We start from the raw sequence: 19,591 nt of genomic DNA, 5'->3' as shown, positions 1-19,591 counted from the left end.
GGTTACATATGCCGGGGATCAGACTGCTGGCGGCTGGTGAGGAGTCCAGTACCAGCCTGCTCACAGCTGCCTCTCCGTATATTCCCAGTCCACGGTTACATATGTCGGGGATCAGTCTGCCGGCGGCTGGTGAGGAGTCCAGTACCAGCCTGCTCACAGCTGCCTCTCAGTATATTCTCAGTCCCCGGATACATATGCCGGGGATGAGACTGCTGTGGCTGGCGAGGAGTCCAGTACCAGCCTGCTCACAGCTGCCTCTCAGTATATTCTCAGTCCCCGGATACATATGCCGGGGATCAGACTGCTGGCGGCTGGTGAGGAGTCCAGTACCAGCCTGCTCACAGCTGCCTCTCAGTATATTCTCAGTCCACGGATACATATGCCGGGGATGAGACTGCTGTGGCTGGCGAGGAGTCCAGTACCAGCCTGCTCACAGCTGCCTCTCAGTATATTCTCAGTCCCCGGATACATATGCCGGGGATCAGACTGCTGGCGGCTGGCGAGGAGTCCAGTACCAACCTGCTCACAGCTGCCTCTCAGTATATTCTCAGTCCCCGGATACATATGCCGGGGGTCAGACTGCTGGCGGCTGGCGAGGAGTCCAGTACCAGCCTGCTCACAGCTGCCTCTCAGTATATTCTCAGTCCCCGGATACATATGCCGGGGATCAGACTGCTGGTGGCTGGCGAGGAGTCCAGTACCAGCCTGCGCACAGCTGCCTCTCCGTATATTCTCAGTCCTCGGTTACATATGCCGGGGATGAGACTGCTGGTGGCTGGTGAGGAGTCCAGTACCAGCCTGCGCACAGCTGCCTCTCAGTATATTCCTAGTCCCCGGTTACATATGCCGGGGATGAGACTGCTGGTGGCTGGTGAGGAGTCCAGTACCAGCCTGCGCACAGCTGCCTCTCAGTATATTCTCAGTCCCCGGATACATATGCCGGGGATCAGACTGCTGGTGGCTGGCGAGGAGTCCAGTACCAGCCTGCGCACAGCTGCCTCTCCGTATATTCTCAGTCCCCGGATACATATGCCGGGGATGAGACTGCTGGTGGCTGGTGAGGAGTTCAGTACCAGCCTGCGCACAGCTGCCTCTCAGTATATTCCCAGTCCCCGGTTACATATGCCGGGGATCAGACTGCTGGCGGCTGGTGAGGAGTCTAGTACCAGCCTGCTCACAGCTGCCTCTCCGTATATTCCCAGTCCCCGGTTACATATGTCGGGGATCAGTCTGCCGGCGGCTGGTGAGGAGTCCAGTACCAGCCTGCTCACAGCTGCCTCTCAGTATATTCTCAGTCACTGGATACATATGCCTGTGGATCAGATTGCTGGCGGCTGGTGAGGAGTCCAGTACCAGCCTGCGCACAGCTGCCTCTCAGTATATTCTCAGTCCCCGGATATATATGCTGGGGATGAGACTGCTGGTGGCTGGCGAGGAGTCCAGTACCAGCCTGCTCACAGCTGCCTCTCAGTATATTCTCAGTCCCCAGATACATATGCCGGGGATGAGACTGCTGGTGGCTGGTGAGGAGTCCAGTACCAGCCTGCTCACAGCTGCCTCTCAGTATATTCCCAGTCCCCGGTTACATATGCCGGGGATCAGACTGCTGGCGGCTGGCGAGGAGTCCAGTACCAGCCTGCTCACAGCTGCCTCTCAGTATATTCTCAGTCCCCGGATACATATGCCGGGGATGAGACTGCTGGTGGCTGGCGAGGAGTCCAGTACCAGCCTGCGTACAGCTGCCTCTCAGTATATTCTCAGTCCCCGGATACATATGCCGGGGATCAGACTGCTGGCGGCTGGTGAGGAGTCCAGTACCAGCCTGCTCACAGCTGCCTCTCAGTACATTCCCAGTCCCCGGATACATATGCCGGGGATCAGACTGCTGGCGGCTGGTGAGGAGTCCAGTACCAGCCTGCTCACAGCTGCCTCTCAGTATATTCTCAGTCCCCGGATACATATGCCGGGGATCAGACTGCTGGCGGCTGGTGAGGAGTCCAGTACCAGCCTGCTCACAGCGGCCTCTCAGTATATTCTCAGTCCCCGGATACATATGCCGGGGATCAGACTGCTGTGGCTGGCGAGGAGTCCAGTACCAGCCTGCGCACAGCTGCCTCTCAGTATATTCCCAGTCCCTGGATACATATGCCGGGGATCAGACTGCTGGCGGCTGGTGAGGAGTCCAGTACCAGCCTGCTCACAGCTGCCTCTCAGTATATTCTCAGTCCCCGGATACATATGCCGGAGATGAGACTGCTGGCGGCTGGTGAGGAGTCCAGTACCAGCCTGCTCACAGCTGCCTCTCAGTACATTCCCAGTCCCCGGATACATATGCCGGGGATCAGACTGCTGGCGGCTGGTGAGGAGTCCAGTACCAGCCTGCTCACAGCTGCCTCTCAGTATATTCTCAGTCCCCGGATACATATGCCGGGGATCAGACTGCTGGCGGCTGGTGAGGAGTCCAGTACCAGCCTGCTCACAGCGGCCTCTCAGTATATTCTCAGTCCCCGGATACATATGCCGGGGATCAGACTGCTGTGGCTGGCGAGGAGTCCAGTACCAGCCTGCGCACAGCTGCCTCTCAGTATATTCCCAGTCCCTGGATACATTTGCCGGTGATCAGACTGCTGGCGGCTGGTGAGGAGTCCAGTACCAGCCTGCTCACAGCTGCCTCTCAGTATATTCTCAGTCCCCGGATACATATGCCGGGGATCAGACTGCTGGCGGCTGGTGAGGAGTCCAGTACCAGCCTGCTCACAGCTGCCTCTCAGTACATTCCCAGTCCCCGGATACATATGCCGGGGATCAGACTGCTGGCGGCTGGTGAGGAGTCCAGTACCAGCCTGCTCACAGCTGCCTCTCAGTATATTCTCAGTCCCCGGATACATATGCCGGGGATCAGACTGCTGGCGGCTGGTGAGGAGTCCAGTACCAGCCTGCTCACAGCGGCCTCTCAGTATATTCTCAGTCCCCGGATACATATGCCGGGGATCAGACTGCTGTGGCTGGCGAGGAGTCCAGTACCAGCCTGCGCACAGCTGCCTCTCAGTATATTCCCAGTCCCCGGATACATATGCCGGGGATCAGACTGCTGGCGGCTGGTGAGGAGTCCAGTACCAGCCTGCTCACAGCTGCCTCTCAGTATATTCTCAGTCCCCGGATACATATGCCGGGGATCAGACTGCTGGCGGCTGGTGAGGAGTCCAGTACCAGCCTGCTCACAGCGGCCTCTCAGTATATTCTCAGTCCTCGGATACATATGCCGGGGATCAGACTGCTGTGGCTGGCGAGGAGTCCAGTACCAGCCTGCGCACAGCTGCCTCTCAGTATATTCCCAGTCCCTGGATACATATGCCGGGGATCAGACTGCTGGCGGCTGGTGAGGAGTCCAGTACCAGCCTGCTCACAGCTGCCTCTCAGTATATTCTCAGTCCCCGGATACATATGCCGGAGATGAGACTGCTGGCGGCTGGTGAGGAGTCCAGTACCAGCCTGCTCACAGCTGCCTCTCAGTACATTCCCAGTCCCCGGATACATATGCCGGGGATCAGACTGCTGGCGGCTGGTGAGGAGTCCAGTACCAGCCTGCTCACAGCTGCCTCTCAGTATATTCTCAGTCCCCGGATACATATGCCGGGGATCAGACTGCTGGCGGCTGGTGAGGAGTCCAGTACTAGCCTGCTCACAGCGGCCTCTCAGTATATTCTCAGTCCCCGGATACATATGCCGGGGATCAGACTGCTGTGGCTGGCGAGGAGTCCAGTACCAGCCTGCGCACAGCTGCCTCTCAGTATATTCCCAGTCCCTGGATACATATGCCGGGGATCAGACTGCTGGCGGCTGGTGAGGAGTCCAGTACCAGCCTGCTCACAGCTGCCTCTCAGTATATTCTCAGTCCCCGGATACATATGCCGGGGATCAGACTGCTGGCGGCTGGTGAGGAGTCCAGTACCAGCCTGCTCACAGCTGCCTCTCAGTACATTCCCAGTCCCCGGATACATATGCCGGGGATCAGACTGCTGGCGGCTGGTGAGGAGTCCAGTACCAGCCTGCTCACAGCTGCCTCTCAGTATATTCTCAGTCCCCGGATACATATGCCGGGGATCAGACTGCTGGCGGCTGGTGAGGAGTCCAGTACCAGCCTGCTCACAGCGGCCTCTCAGTATATTCTCAGTCCCCGGATACATATGCCGGGGATCAGACTGCTGTGGCTGGCGAGGAGTCCAGTACCAGCCTGCGCACAGCTGCCTCTCAGTATATTCCCAGTCCCTGAATACATATGCCGGGGATCAGACTGCTGGCGGCTCGTGAGGAGTCCAGTACCAGCCTGCTCACAGCTGCCTCTCCGTATATTCCCAGTCCCCGGTTACATATGTCGGGGATCAGTCTGCCGGCGGCTGGTGAGGAGTCCAGTACCAGCCTGCTCACAGCTGCCTCTCAGTATATTCTCAGTCCCCGGATACATATGCCGGGGATCAGACTGCTGGTGGCTGGCGAGGAGTCCAGTACCAGCCTGCTCACAGCTGCCTCTCAGTATATTCTCAGTCCCCGGATACATATGCCGGGGGTCAGACTGCTGGTGGCTGGTGAGGAGTCCAGTACCAGCCTGCGCACAGCTGCCTCTCAGTATATTCTCAGTCCCCGGATACATATGCCGGGGATGAGACTGCTGGTGGCTGGCGAGGAGTCCAGTACCAGCCTGCGCACAGCTGCCTCTCAGTATATTCTCAGTCCCCGGATACATATGCCGGGGATGAGACTGCTGGTGGCTGGTGAGGAGTCCAGTACCAGCCTGCGCACAGCTGCCTCTCAGTATATTCTCAGTCCCCGGATACATATGCCGGGGATGAGACTGCTGGCGGCTGGTGAGGAGTCCAGTACCAGCCTGCTCACAGCGGCCTCTCAGTATATTCTCAGTCCCCGGATACATATGCCGGGGATCAGACTGCTGTGGCTGGCGAGGAGTCCAGTACCAGCCTGCGCACAGCTGCCTCTCAGTATATTCCCAGTCCCTGGATACATATGCCGGGGATCAGACTGCTGGCGGCTGGTGAGGAGTCCAGTACCAGCCTGCTCACAGCTGCCTCTCAGTATATTCTCAGTCCCCGGATACATATGCCGGGGATCAGACTGCTGGCGGCTGGTGAGGAGTCCAGTACCAGCCTGCTCACAGCTGCCTCTCAGTACATTCCCAGTCCCCGGATACATATGCCGGGGATCAGACTGCTGGCGGCTGGTGAGGAGTCCAGTACCAGCCTGCTCACAGCTGCCTCTCAGTATATTCTCAGTCCCCGGATACATATGCCGGGGATCAGACTGCTGGCGGCTGGTGAGGAGTCCAGTACCAGCCTGCTCACAGCGGCCTCTCAGTATATTCTCAGTCCCCGGATACATATGCCGGGGATCAGACTGCTGTGGCTGGCGAGGAGTCCAGTACCAGCCTGCGCACAGCTGCCTCTCAGTATATTCCCAGTCCCTGGATACATATGCCGGGGATCAGACTGCTGGCGGCTGGTGAGGAGTCCAGTACCAGCCTGCTCACAGCTGCCTCTCCGTATATTCCCAGTCCCCGGTTACATATGTCGGGGATCAGTCTGCCGGCGGCTGGTGAGGAGTCCAGTACCAGCCTGCTCACAGCTGCCTCTCAGTATATTCTCAGTCCCCGGATACATATGCCGGGGATCAGACTGCTGGTGGCTGGCGAGGAGTCCAGTACCAGCCTGCTCACAGCTGCCTCTCAGTATATTCTCAGTCCCCGGATACATATGCCGGGGGTCAGACTGCTGGTGGCTGGTGAGGAGTCCAGTACCAGCCTGCGCACAGCTGCCTCTCAGTATATTCTCAGTCCCCGGATACATATGCCGGGGATGAGACTGCTGGTGGCTGGCGAGGAGTCCAGTACCAGCCTGCGCACAGCTGCCTCTCAGTATATTCTATATTCTCAGTCCCCGGATACATATGCCGGGGGTCAGACTGCTGGCGGCTGGTGAGGAGTCCAGTACCAGCCTGCTCACAGCTGCCTCTCAGTATATTCCCAGTCCCCGGATACATATGCCGGGGATGAGACTGCTGGTGGCTGGCGAGGAGTCCAGTACCAGCCTGCGCACAGCTGCCTCTCAGTATATTCTATATTCTCAGTCCCCGGATACATATGCCGGGGGTCAGACTGCTGGCGGCTGGTGAGGAGTCCAGTACCAGCCTGCTCACAGCAGCCTCTCAGTATATTCCCAGTCCCCGGATACATATGCCGGGGATGAGACTGCTGGCGGCTGTTGAGGAGTCCAGTACCAGCCTGCGCACAGCTGCCTCTCAGTATATTCTCAGTCCCCGGATACATATGCCGGGGGTCAGACTGCTGGCGGCTGGTGAGGAGTCCAGTACCAGCCTGCGCACAGCTGCCTCTCAGTATATTCTCAGTCCCCGGATACATATGCCGGGGGTCAGACTGCTGTGGCTGGCGAGGAGTCCAGTACCAGCCTGCGCACAGCTGCCTCTCAGTATATTCTCAGCCCCCGGATACATATGCCGGAGATGAGACTGCTGGTGGCTGGCGAGGAGTCCAGTACCAGCCTGCGCACAGCTGCCTCTCAGTATATTCTCAGTCCCCGGATACATATGCCGGGGATGAGACTGCTGTGGCTGGCGAGGAGTCCAGTACCAGCCTGCTCACAGCTGCCTCTCAGTATATTCCCAGTCCCCGGATACATATGCCGGGGATGAGACTGCTGGCGGCTGGCGAGGAGTCCAGTACCAGCCTGCTCACAGCTGCCTCTCAGTATGTTCTCAGTCCCAGGATACATATGCCAGGGATCAGACTGCTGGTGGCTGGTGAGGAGTCCAGTACCAGCCTGCGCACAGCTGCCTCTCAGTATATTCCCAGTCCCCGGATACATATGCCGGGGATCAGACTGCTGGTGGCTGGCGAGGAGTCCAGTACCAGCCTGCGCACAGCTGCCTCTCCGTATATTCTCAGTCCCCGGATACATATGCCGGGGATCAGACTGCTGTGGCTGGCGAGGAGTCCAGTACCAGCCTGCGCACAGCTGCCTCTCAGTATATTCTCAGTCCCCGGATACATATGCCGGGGATCAGACTGCTGGCGGCTGGCGAGGAGTCCAGTACCAGCCTGCGCACAGCTGCCTCTCAGTATATTGTGCAGTGAGATACAGACTCTTCAGAGTAAATGTTATCTTCATTTCCAGCCGATGGAGCCATTAGGAACTGATCTACCTGCTTTTCTATGTTCCGTCGTCCTGTGAAAATGCTGAATTTCTGCCAGAGATAAAAACGTAGGTTATCATAAGCAGTATGATCTGTATGTAAATGCAGCCGAGGAATGATCCGCCTTATCAGTACTAATACATTCTTCTTATCTCCATGCACATAAAAACAATGTCTATTGTTGCCTGGAATGGGAGACGGAAGACGTAAATGTTAAACTGCGGCTTCTGTAATCTCTTACCCTTTCCTCTGTTCCGCGCATCTGCCGATCAGGACACGGAGATCTCTGTGCGAAGCTGCTGGTGTCAGTAACATCCAGGCGTCCCCTCATGCCTGCTCAATGGATTATTAGGCGCACTGTCATTTCTCTAAAGATCAACTTTGTTTGCTGCGTGGGATGGGGACAAAGCATAAATAACCAATCAGCAACAGGCAGACAAAGGCGGGATGAAAGCGCATATTCACCATTTACAATCTACTCTTTCATGTGTAGAAATTATACTCCAACATGCGCTAATAGACTCTTGTGAGATCTGCGGCACAATACACTGTGTACAACACAGAAGAGGCTGCAACAAACAACACAACATTGTGACAGTAACATATAAAACTTCAATGGTTTGTGCACATTATTTACTTCTATTGTATCACTCAGTAAAGACTGTTCCCATACTGACTCCGGAACTTCAAAGCGCTCTCAGAACCCATCTCTTATATATTTAGCCAGATCTGTCACTCATCCCCTGTGTATCCCCCCCAGGGAAAAGACCAGTGTTCTATGTGTATAACGTTCCCGCCCAGCGTTCTGCACCCTTGACATCACCTCCCCCTGCCCAGCCAGGGCTACAGTACATGCCCACCATTCACCATTACTCCACAGCCACCAGGTGACACACACCCCCCTCCCGAAATTTGCGGGGCCCCCCTCCCGCGATTCACGGCACACACGCGCGCGATTTGCGGGGCCCCCAGCATCGCTACGACTCCCAGCACCCCCCCTCCCAAAATTCGCAGACCTCCCCTCCCGTTATTCATGGCTCCCGCGACTCATGGCACCCCCTCCCGTGATTCACGGACCCCAGCGACCCCCCCCCCTTCCCACGATTCATGCCCCCAACCCCATGCGATTCACGGCGACCACCCCCCCCTCAAGCGATTCACGGACCCCCGCCACTCCCCCTTCCCACAATTCACGCCCCCCACCCCCGCGCGCGGTCCCCCCTCCCGTGATTCACGGCACCCCCGCGCCCCCTCCCGCATTTCACGGACCCCCACGACCCCCCCTCCCACGATTCACGGACCCCCACATCCCCCCTACCGCAATTTGTGAACCCCCCTTCCTGCGATTCACGGCCCCCCCCCTCAATTTGCAGACCCACCCGGCCCCCTTCCCTCAATTCCCCCCCGCGACCCTGCTCCAGCATTCCATGGACCCCCGTGAGAATGTGAGATCCTGTACCGCCATAAGAAGGTGCCGCCCCAAGGTGGAAAATCCGGCCCTGGCTGTCGCGTTGCAGGTTCCCCCACTGGCAGAAGCCAGAAGTATCCCCACGGTCCTCTGCACCAGCGCCACAACTTTTATCAATGTCTTGCCCACATACCACTATTATACAGCCTCCTGCTCTCATTTACCCTCACTTCCTCACCCTCCTCCAATTCTAGGGATGCCCATCGACCATCAATGATTTCTAATCATCGATGGTTTATGGCCGATGTTGAATACTTTTGCCATCGATGTGGGAGGACCAGATGGTTTCCCTACATCGATGGCAAAGGACAACCGATCAAATTGTCCTTAGCGCCCACCCCCCCCCCCACCCCAATGGCAGCTGAGAGATCTAGAAGAGTAAGAAGTGAGAAATGGCCTTTAGATTTAGCAGTGGCCAAATCATTCACCACTTTAGTCAGTGCTGTCTCAGTGGAGTGTTGAGAGTGAAAGCCTGACTGAAGTGGGTCCAATAGGTTGTAGGACTTAAGATAGTGTGTGAGGCGAGTGTAGGCAAGTCTCTCAAGTTGCTTGGAGGTGCATGTGAGCTGAGAGATAGGACGGTAGTTAGAGAGACAGTTTGGATCAGAATTGTTTTTTTTTAGAATGGGAGTAATAAGTGCAGGATAGGGGGTAATAAGTGCAGAATGGGAGTAATACGTGTATGCTTGAACTGAGAAGGAAATATACCAGTAGAGAGAGAGAGGTTACAGATTTTAGTTAAGCTTGGGATAAGCACAGGGGACAGAGCGTTACTGACTTGTAAGGGTATACGATCAAGAGGAGAGTTAGTGGAGTAGGAAGATGAGAAGAGTGTGGATACTTCATCCTCACTTGTGGGGTCAAATGAGGAGAGAGTGGCAAAGGGCTCAGGATGGGAAGTAAGCAAGTCACTGGCTGAAGAGGAGCATGACATTTCATCTTGCATTTTAGCAATCTTTTCCTTGAAGAAGGAAGCAAGCTCTTGTGCACTGATAGTAGCTGGTGGGGAGGGTGAAGGAGGGTAAAGAAGCTATTTAAATGTATTATAAAGTGGCTTGGGGTTTGTGACATGAGAAGAGATGAGAGATTAGAAGTATGTTTGTTTAGCAGTGTCCAGAGCATTACGATAGGAGTGGTAGGTAGTCTTAAATGTGATAAAGTCACTTGGATTCTGAGATTTACGCCACTGACGTTCCAATCTATGTGATAGTTTTTGCAGGTGTCTTGTTAATTGAGAGTGCCACGGTTGGCATCTAAGCCTACGTGGATTGTGAGGAGCAGCTGAAGCAGCTTCATCCAGGGCAGTTTGTAGAGTCTGGTTCAGGTGGGTTACAGCTGTCTCAGGACAGCAAGTGTAGAAATGGGTGAGAGCAGTTGTTGCAGAGAGGTAGAAAGTTGTTGAAGATCAATAGCATTAGTATTTCTGCGGGTTAGAGGAGGCTTCCATGATTTAGGTATTATAGAGTTTGGAGAAATGGAGGAGGTTGAGAAGGTGATAAGGTTGTGATCCGAGAGAGGGAATGGGGCGTTAGCGAATTCAGAAACAGCATAGCCAGTGAATACAAAGCAAGGCAGTGGCCGTCCTTGTGAATAGATAAGTCAGACCATTGGGTGAGGCCGAGAGAGGAGTTAGAGGCATGAGGAGAAAGTGGGCTGTCAATAGCGATATTGAAATCACCCATTACAGTGCTGAGTGTCACTTCTGTGGAAGTATGATTCCTCCGGCAGCATCGCAGTGCCAAATGCCACTTCTGAGGATCCTCATTTCCTCCTGCCAGCATTGCAATGCCGTGTGTCACTTCTGAGGAAGCGCATTTCCTCCTGGCAACATCGCAATGCCGAGTGTCACTTCTGAGGAAGCGCATTTCCTCCAGCCAGCATCGCAATGCAGTGTCACTTCTGAGGAACCTCATTTCCTTCTGCCAGCATTGCAATGCCGTGTGTCACTTCTGAGGAAGCGCATTTCCTCCTGGCAACATCGCAATGCCGAGTGTCACTTCTGAGGAAGCGCATTTCCTCCAGCCAGCATCGCAATGCCGTGTGTCACTTCTGAGGAAACGCATTTCCTCCAGCCAGCATCGCGGTGCCGAGTGTCACTTCTGAGGAAACGCATTTCCTCCAGCCAGCATCGCAATGCCGTGTGTCACTTCTGAGGAAGCGCATTTCCTCTTGGCAGCATCGCGGTGCCGAGTGTCACATCTGGGAGTGCGATTTCTGCCAGCATCGCAGTGCGAGTGTCATTTCTGAGGAAGCGCAACTCCTATCAGCATCGCAGTGCTGAGTGTCACTTCTGAGGAAGCGGGATTCCGGCCAGCATCGCAGTGCTGAGTGTCACTTCTGAGGAAGCGCAGTTCTTCCTGCCAGCATCGCAGTGCTGAGTGTCACTTCTGAGGAAGCGCAGTTCTTCCTGCCAGCATTGCAGTGTTGAGTGTCACTTCTGTGGAAGTATGATTCCTCCTGCCAGCTTCGCAGGGCCAAGTGCCACTTCTGAGGAACCTCATTTCCATCTGCCATTATCACAATGCCGAGTGTCACTTCTTCTGAGGAGGCGCATTTCCTCCTGGCAGCAAAGCTGTGCCTAGTGTCACATCTGAGAGTGCGATTTCTGCCAGCATCGCAGTGCAGAGTGTCACTTCTGAGGAAGCGCAATTTCTCCTGCCAGCATCGCAGTGCAGAGTGTCAGTTCTGAGGAAACGCGATTCCTGCCAGCATCGCAGTGCCGAGTGTCACTTCTGAGGAAGCGCTGTTCCTCGTGCGAGTGTCATTTCTGAGGAAGCATAATTTCTCCTGCCAGCATCGCAGTGCCGAGTGTCACTTCTGAGGAAGCGCGATTCCTGCCAGCATCGCAGTGCCGAGTGTCACTTCTGAGGAAGTGTGATTCCTGATAGCATCGCAGTGCAGAGTGTCACTTCTGAGGAAGCGCTGTTCCTCGTGCGAGTGTCATTTCTGAGGAAGCACAATTTCTCCTGCCAACATCGCAGTGCAGGGTGTCACTTCTGAGGAAGCGTGATTCCTGCCAGCATCGAAGTGCCGAGTGTCACTTCTGAGGGAGCGCGATGCCTGCCAGCATCTCAGTGCCGAGTGTCACTTCTGAGGGAGCGCGATTCCTGCCAGCATCGCAGTGCCGAGTGTCACTTCTGAGGAAGCGCGATTCCTGCCAGCATCGCAGTCCGAGTGTCACTTCTGAGGAAGCGCGATTCCTGCCAGCATCGCAGTGCCGAGTGTCACTTCTGAGGAAGCGCGATTCCTGCCAGCATCGCAGTGCCGAGTGTCACTTCTGAGGAAGCGTGATTCCTGCCAGCATCGCAGTGCCGAGTGTCACTTCTGAGGAAGCGCGATTCCTGATAGCATCGCAGTGCCGAGTGTCACTTCTGAGGAAGCGTGATTCCTGCCAGCATCGAAGTGCCGAGTGTCACTTCTGAGGGAGCGCGATGCCTGCCAGCATCTCAGTGCCGAGTGTCACTTCTGAGGGAGCGCGATTCCTGCCAGCATCGCAGTGCCGAGTGTCACTTCTGAGGAAGCGCGATTCCTGCCAGCATCGCAGTGCCGAGTGTCACTTCTGAGGAAGCGCGATTCCTGCCAGCATCGCAGTGCCGAGTGTCACTTCTGAGGAAGCGCGATTCCTGCCAGCATCGCAGTGCCGAGTGTCACTTCTGAGGAAGCGTGATTCCTGCCAGCATCGCAGTGCCGAGTGTCACTTCTGAGGAAGCGCTGTTCCTCGTGCGAGTGTCATTTCTGAGGAAGCATAATTTCTCCTGCCAGCATCGCAGTGCCGAGTGTCAGTTCTGAGTAAGTGCGATTCCTGCCAGCATCGCAGTGCCGAGTGTCACTTCTGAGGAAGTGTGATTCCTGATAGCATCGCAGTGCAGAGTGTCACTTCTGAGGAAGCGCTGTTCCTGGTGCGAGTGTCATTTCTGAGGAAGCACAATTTCTCCTGCCAACATCGCAGTGCAGGGTGTCACTTCTGAGGAAGCGTGATTCCTGCCAGCATCGAAGTGCCGAGTGTCACTTCTGAGGGAGCGCGATGCCTGCCAGCATCTCAGTGCCGAGTGTCACTTCTGAGGAAGCGCGATTCCTGCCAGCATCGCAGTGCCGAGTGTCACTTCTGAGGAAGCGCGATTCCTGCCAGCATCGCAGTGCCGAGTGTCACTTCTGAGGAAGCGCGATTCCTGCCAGCATCGCAGTGCCGAGTGTCACTTCTGAGGAAGCGCGATTCCTGCCAGCATCGCAGTGCCGAGTATCACTTCTGAGGAAGCGCGATTCCTGCCAGCATCGCAGTGCCGAGTGTCACTTCTGAGGAAGCGCGATTCCTGATAGCATCGCAGTGCCGAGTGTCACTTCTGAGGAAGCGTGATTCCTGCCAGCATCGCAGTGCCGAGTGTCACTTCTGAGGGAGCGCGATGCCTGCCAGCATCTCAGTGCCGAGTGTCACTTCTGAGGGAGCGCGATTCCTGCCAGCATCGCAGTGCCGAGTGTCACTTCTGAGGAAGCGCGATTCCTGCCAGCATCGCAGTGCCGAGTGTCACTTCTGAGGAAGCGCGATTCCTGCCAGCATCGCAGTGCCGAGTGTCACTTCTGAGGAAGCGCGATTCCTGCCAGCATCGCAGTGCCGAGTGTCACTTCTGAGGAAGCGCGATTCCTGCCAGCATCGCAGTGCCGAGTGTCACTTCTGAGGAAGCGCGATTCCTGATAGAATCGCAGTGCCGAGTGTCACTTCTGAGGAAGCGTGATTCCTGATAGCATCGCAGTGCCGAGTGTCACTTCTGAGTGAGCGCGATGCCTGCCAGCATCTCAGTGCCGAGTGTCACTTCTGAGGGAGCGCGATGCCTGCCAGCATCGCAGTGCCGAGTGTCACTTCTGAGGAAGCGCGATTCCTGCCAGCATCGCAGTGCCGAGTGTCACTTCTGAGGAAGCGCGATTCCTGCCAGCATCGCAGTGCCGAGTGTCACTTCTGAGGAAGCGCGATTCCTGCCAGCATCGCAGTGCCGAGTGTCACTTCTGAGGAAGCGCGATTCCTGCCAGCATCGCAGTGCCGAGTGTCACTTCTGAGGAAGCGCGATTCCTGCCAGCATCGCAGTGCCGAGTGTCATTTCTGAGGAAGCGCGATTCCTGCCAGCATCGCAGTGCCGAGTGTCACTTCTGAGGAAGCGCGATTCCTGCCAGCATCGCAGTGCCGAGTGTCACTTCTGAGGAAGCGCGATTCCGGTCAGCATCGCAGTGCCGAGTGTCACTTCTGAGGAAGCGCGATTCCTGCCAGCATCGCAGTGCCGAGTGTCACTTCTGAGGAAGCGCGATTCCTGATAGCATCGCAGTGCCGAGTGTCACTTCTGAGGAAGCGCGATTCCTGCCAGCATCGCAGTGCAGAGTGTCACTTCTGAGGAAGCGCGATTCCTGCCAGCATCGCAGTGCCGAGTGTCACTTCTGAGGAAGCGCGATTCCTGCCAGCATCGCAGTGCCGAGTGTCACTTCTGAGGAAGCGCGATTCCTGATAGCATCGCAGTTCCGAGTGTCACTTCTGAGGAAACGCGATTCCTGATAGCATCGCAGTGCCGAGTGTCACTTCTGAGGAAGCGCGATTCCTGATAGCATCGCAGTGCCGAGTGTCACTTCTGAGGAAGCGCCAATCCTGCCAGCATCGCAGTGCCGAGTGTCACTTCTGAGGAAGCGCGATTCCTGCCAGCATCGCAGTGCCGAGTGTCACTTCTGAGGAAGCGCGATTCCTGCCAGCATCGCAGTGCCGAGTGTCACTTCTGAGGAAGCGCGATTCCTGCCAGCATCGCAGTGCCGAGTGTCACTTCTGAGGAAGCGCGATTCCTGCCAGCATCGCAGTGCCGAGTGTCACTTCTGAGGAAGCGCGATTCCTGCCAGCATCGCAGTGCCGAGTGTCACTTCTGAGGAAGCGCGATTCCTGCCAGCATCGCAGTGCCGAGTGTCACTACCTAAGACGCAGTATAGGATGAAATAACTACCTTCGCAGTCGGTGGTTGCAGCATTTGCCATCCGAGTAAGCATGAATAAATGTCCATATTCCTCTGCTGGGGTAAGCAAATCTGGGTCGGGAGCGGCAGACCCTGTCCTCAGTAGCCTCAATCCGACACATGGATGAAGTTTTTGCTGGGACTCTCTGAGCGGCTCCAGGATATATTGGGGGTTCTTCATCATGCGGCTGCAAATTGTATCGTTATCTCCACCCACTCCCCACTGATAATAATTAGGCCTCTCTGTGCTTTCAGTATTCACAGAACATTAATAACCGTTAATAAGGGTCCTCTCTGTGGAGATGCCCCGGTGACCCTCACAGCACATAACAGGACTGCCCATGTCCTGTAGACAGCTGACCATTGTTGGAGACCTACAGCAGAGCCCGGTGGGGACAGTGGAAGAGCTCAGGGGTAGGCAATGTTTTGGTGCCAGCCAGGTGGTCAGCATGCATGGCACCCTCAGTATAACGCATACACCAAGCAGCCCCTCCCTGTGCACCAGGTCCTGGGCCCCAAGTGTTCTTCTTGCTGAGACATCTCTGCTGGTTTACACGGATCAGTTACATGTGCAACGTATATACACCTGTGTGCGAATAAGTGTGCCGCTATGCAGCAGCTGGGCATGCGGTCATTAGCTCAACAGCATCTAGTTCCACAGTCAAAAGGTCGACATATGAAAAAGGTCAACATGCATTAGGTCCACAAGACAAAGGTCAACATGGGTTTTCACAATTAAAAAAAAAAAAGGACTTGTTCATAATCCTCATAGACATGCCCCAGGGATCGTTTGAAGGGAGTCGGGGCTTGTGTGTTATGGGTGGAGCTACACCTCAACTCAGCGGGGGCCATGGGAAGGGAGTCGCGGCTTGTGTGTTATGGGTGGAGCTACACCGCATCTCAGCCAGGGACCAAGGGAAGGGAGTCGCTGCTTTTGTGTTATGGGTGGAGCTACACCTCATCTCAGCCAGGGACCATGGGAAGGGAGTCGCGGCTTGTGTGTTATAGGTGGAGCTACACCTCATCTAAGCCAGGGACCATGGGAAGGGAGTCGCGGCTTGTGTGTTATGGGTGGAGCTACACCGCATCTCAGCCAGGGACCAAGGGAAGGGAGTCGCTGCTTGTGTGTTATGGGTGGAGCTACACCTCATCTCAGCCAGGGACCATGGGAAGGGAGTCGCGGCTTGTGTGTTATGGGTGGAGCTACGCCTCATCTAAGCCAGGGACCATGGGAAGGGAGTCGCGGCTTGTGTGTTATGGGTGGAGCTACACCTCATCTCAGCCAGGGACCAAGGGAAGGGAGTCGCGGCTTGTGTGTTATGGGTGGAGCTACGCCTCATCTCAGCCAGGGACCATGGGAAGGGAGTCGCGGCTTGTGTGTTATGGGTGGAGCTACACCTCATCTCAGCCAGGGACCAAGGGAATGGAGTCGCGGCTTGTGTGTTATGGGTGGAGCTACACCGCATCTCAGCCAGGGACCATGGGAAGGGAGTCGCGGCTTGTGTGTTATGGGTGGAGCTACACCTCATCTAAGCCAGGGACCATGGGAAGGGAGTCGCGGCTTGTGTGTTATGGGTGTAGCTACACCTCATCTAAGCCAGGGACCATGGGAAGGGAGTCGCGGCTTGTGTGTTATGGGTGGAGCTACACCGCATCTCAGCCAGGGACCAAGGGAAGGGAGTCGCTGCTTGTGTGTTATGGGTGGAGCTACACCTCATCTCAGCCAGGGACCATGGGAAGGGAGTCGCGGCTTGTGTGTTATGGGTGGAGCTACACCTCATCTCAGCTAGGGACCATGGGAAGGGAGTCGCGGCTTGTGTGTTATGGGTGGAGCTACACCTCATCTCAGCTACGGACCATGGGAAGGGAATCACGGCTTGTGTGTTATGGGTGGAGCTACACCTCATCTCAGCTACGGACCATGGAAAGGGAGTCGCGGCTTGTGTGTTATGGGTGGAGCTACACCTCATCTAAGCCAGGGACCAAGGGAAGGGAGTCGCAGCTTGTGTGTTATGGGTGGAGCTACACCTCATCTAAGCCAGGGACCAAGGGAAGGGAGTCGGGGCTTGTGTGTTATGGGTGGAGCTACACCTCATCTCAGCTAGGGACCATGGGAAGGGAGTCGCAGCTTGTGTGTTATGGGTGGAGCTACACCTCATCTAAGCCAGGGACCATGGGAAGGGAGTCGCGGCTTGTGTGTTATGGGTGGAGCTACACCTCATCTCAGCCAGGGACCATGGGAAGGGAGTCGCAGCTTGTGTGTTATGGGTGGAGCTACACCTCATCTCAGCCAGGGACCAAGAGAAGGGAGTCGCGGCTTGTGTGTTATGGGTGGAGCTACGCCTCGTCTCAGCCAGGGACCATGGGAAGGGAGTCGCGGTTAGTGTGTTATGGGTGGAGCTACGCCTCATCTCAGCCAGGGACCAAGGGAAGGGAGTCGCAGTTTGTGTGTTATGGGTGGAGCTACGCCTCATCTCAGCCAGGGACCATGGGAAGTGAGTCGCGGCTTGTGTGCTATGGGTGGAGCTACACCTCATCTAAGCCAGGGACCATGGGAAGGGAGTCGCGGCTTGTGTGTTATGGGTGGAGCTACACCGCATCTCAGCAAGGAACCAAGGGAAGGGAGTCGCGGCTTGTGTGTTATGGGTTGAGCTACGCCGCATCTCAGCCAGGGATCAAGGGAGTCGCGGCTTGTGTGTTATGGGTGGAGCTATGCCTCATCTCAGCCAGGGACCAAGGGAGTCGCGGCTTGTGTGTTATGGGTGGAGCTACGCCTCATCTCAGCCAGGGACCAAGGGAAGGGAATGGCGGCTTGTGTGTTATGGGTGGAGCTACATCTCAGCTCAGCTAGGGACCATGCGATGGAAATCGCGGCTTGTGTTTTATGGATGGAGCTATGGCACATCTCAGCCAGGGACCACAGGAAGGAAGTTACAGCTTGTGTGTTATGGGTGGAGCTACGCCTCATCTCAGCCACAGACCACGGGAGGGGAGTCATGGCTTGTGTGTTATGGGTGGAGTTACGCCTCATCTCAGCCAGGGATCGTGTGAAGGGAGTAGCAGCTTGTGTGTTATGGGTGGAGCTACGCCTCATCTCAGCCAGGGACCATGGGAAGGGAGTCGCAGCTTGTGTGTTATGGGTGGAGCTACACCTCATCTCAGCCAGGGACCATGGGAAGGGAGTCGCGGCTTGTGTGTTATGGGTGGAGCTACACCTCATCTCAGCCAGGGACCATGGGAAGGGAGTCGCGGCTTGTGTGTTATGGGTGGAGCTATGCCTCATCTCAGCCAGGGACCATGGGAAGGTAGTTGCGGCTTGTGTGTTATGGGTGGAGCTACACCTCATCTCAGCCAGGGATCATGTGAAGGGAGACATAGCTTTTGTGTTATGGGTGGAGCTATGGCACACCTCAGCTAGGGACCACGGGAAGGGAGTTACAGCTTGAAAACACCTTGAAAAAGGGGTTATTCACATAGCCTGAAACACGTTGGTGTTTGGAGGAGAAAGAGAAATACCCTAGAGGTTTGTGGTAGGTGCTGGTTACCATCTTCAGCAACTGGGCGGCCTTCTATCCGGATTGGGAGGTAACCCAGACCGCCACTCACCTTGGGATTTCCTTCCCACTTTTTATGAATTTTTATTCAATTTTATGTCGTTTTATTGTTGAAAATAAATTTTTGGGATACTGCAAAAATTCCATGGAGTAAGCTGTCTACCTGTGGGAATTCGGAGGCAAAAGAAACCTTTCCATGCATATAGGGCACCTGATTCTGGTGAGTTCATATTTCATGGGGTCCTGGTAATCTTACTGGTCTGGCATCGTCACTTATGCGTGCAGAGGTCGTGGAGACTTAAAGAAACCATTACGGGCACATAGGGAATTTTACCCAGGTCAGTTGTGGTTGTCTTTAAGAGCGACTGGACGGAAGGAGGGAGATTTGATTCCACCCCATTGGTAATAGAAAAATCACACATCTTAAAAGAGGAGACTACAGCGCCATTTGGAACACCAATTTTTGTATTGCTTAATTAATCTCAGCCAGGGACCGTGGAAGGGATTCGCAGCTTGTGTGTTATGAGTGGAGCTACACCTCATCTCAGCCAGGGACCGTGGAAGGGAGTCGCAGCTTGTGTGCTAGGGGTGGAGCCATATTTAATCTCAGCCAGGGACCGTGGAAGGGATTCGCAGTTTGTGTGTTATGGGTGGAGCTACACCTCATCTCAGCCAGGGACCGTGGAAGGGATTCGCAGCTTGTGTGTTATGGGTGGAGCTACACCTCATCTCAGCCAGGGACCGTGGAAGGGATTTGCAGCTTGTGTGTTATGGGTGGAGCTACACCTCATCTCAGCCAGGGACCCTGGAAGGGATTCGCAGCTTGTATGTTATGGGTGGAGCTATGCCTCTCCATCTTGTGTTTGGCAGATGTGATTGTGACTTTTATATTGAGATTCCTACACCATTACAATATGCGATTATGCATCAGACTCTAAATAAGGCCCAGTATGTGGTGGCATATTGTTGGCATGTTTATATGCATGGTAGTAGGTATTGCGCTTGGCACTCTTATGATCAATATGTATTGCCCTGTTTGAGGCTGCCTACCCACTGTCCGTCAGTGTCACACAGGGAATATCCATGTGGGCCCTGCGGTTCTCTGTACATTGCACAATGCTGGAATAATGACATTAGTGGAGTGTCCATATACAGCCAGTCACAATTGCTGGAAACTCGTTATGAGCGCAGTTAATTAAAAGGAAGACTGTGCAAATGCGTTCTAATCTGATCCGACTAATGGAAGAGTGCATAAAATTGCTAATTAGAATTTCATTAAAAAAGGTGGCGCTTTATCGGGCTGTGAATATCGCAACCTTTAAGAATCCTTTCAGGGAAAGCTTAATTCCTTTTCAAACAGAAATATTCTT

Source organism: Crinia signifera, chromosome 6 (assembly GCF_055691185.1).
Source record: "Crinia signifera chromosome 6, ASM5569118v1, whole genome shotgun sequence".
NCBI lineage: Eukaryota > Metazoa > Chordata > Amphibia > Anura > Myobatrachidae > Crinia > Crinia signifera.
Note: the sequence above shows the minus strand (reverse complement) of the source record.